Source organism: Silene latifolia, chromosome Y, assembly GCF_048544455.1.
Source record: "Silene latifolia isolate original U9 population chromosome Y, ASM4854445v1, whole genome shotgun sequence".
NCBI classification, from domain to species: domain Eukaryota; kingdom Viridiplantae; phylum Streptophyta; class Magnoliopsida; order Caryophyllales; family Caryophyllaceae; genus Silene; species Silene latifolia.
This window is the reverse complement of record NC_133538.1, coordinates 18,248,370-18,249,468: the sequence shown is the minus strand read 5'-3', so window position 1 is coordinate 18,249,468 and position 1,099 is coordinate 18,248,370. Positions and strand designations below refer to the sequence as shown.

Sequence of the window (1,099 nt, the reverse complement as noted above, 5' to 3'; positions counted from 1 at the left end):
ATGAGTCATTCCAAACCCATACCTCATACCATAATTGCTTGAACCAAACACCCCCTAAGAGTTGAGTATACCTGTGACAGAAAACCACCATAAACTCACAGGAATTACTGTAGTGAGCGATAGAATCTCGAGCATTGAGGATCCAGCTAAGTTTCTGACAAATCTGGAAGGATTGCAGCAAGAATTGAGTAGATTAAAGACACGAAATGACACTAATTTGATGAAGAAAAGGGGAGAAAATGAAGAAATGATTATTGTTGTTTGAGGAGCTTGTTAGGGTTGATCGCCATTGTTGCTGAAGAATCCATAGACGAAGGAGATGACGACGACGATAATCGGCGATTATAATTGCATATCTGGAATCAAAAAGTAGCGAAATAAGCTTTGTGAGGTGGTCGTGCGTTGGGTTAAAGATCATCATATGTTTTGGGAATTGGAAAAGTATACCCACATCACAAAACCGCAGATAATCATCAATCAAACACATAAACAACAAAAATCAGCAACACCCATATAAAAACAAAGATCACCTACATCACAAAAATGAGTATACCTGAAGATTTGAGACATAGGTGATGTAATTACGATCTTGAGCAGAGAAAAGGATTGGGTGATGAGTAAACACAGCCCAAAAAAGGTGGCCGGAAAAGGCGTCCGGAAAAGGTGGCCAAGTTTGCCAATAATGAACGACGGTGTCAAAAGGCAGCACGCAACTCTGGACAGTGAATGAAATGAGTGAATGAAATGAGCGAATGAGAGGGGTGATAAATTGCAGAAAATATGTGGTGAGAGTGAGAGGAGGAATGGAGGGCAGCAATGTAGAGATGCAAAGGAGGGATCAACCGATGAAAAACAACAAAAAAATCCAACGGTTTATTTTTCCCTTTATTTTCCACTAACTTTTTCATTTAACCTCCTCATTTTATAACTACTATGGGGGTGTTTGGTTGGAGCTTTTGGAATGGATTGGAATGGATTCAATCCATTCTAGTGTTTGGTTGGAGGGTTTTGGAATGGAGTTAGATACCCAATGAATTCTAACTCCATTCCAACCCCTTGGAATCTCATACCTATTTTTACACTCAAGTTTCTAAATCCA

At 39.5% G+C, this 1,099-nt stretch overlaps 1 long non-coding RNA gene across 1 annotated transcript in view; it reads right to left on the bottom strand.

Moving 5' to 3' along the window:
* LOC141633253 (uncharacterized) overlaps positions 1 to 818 on the bottom strand; it is a 2,705-nt gene extending 1,887 nt beyond the window's left edge. The window contains exons 1-2 of the long non-coding RNA XR_012538046.1: positions 554 to 818; positions 72 to 356 (exon numbers count right to left, since the gene is read on the bottom strand). This is a non-coding gene — a long non-coding RNA (uncharacterized LOC141633253). The remainder of the gene's footprint in view (positions 1 to 71; positions 357 to 553) is intronic.
* Positions 819 to 1,099: the final 281 nt, after the last annotated feature.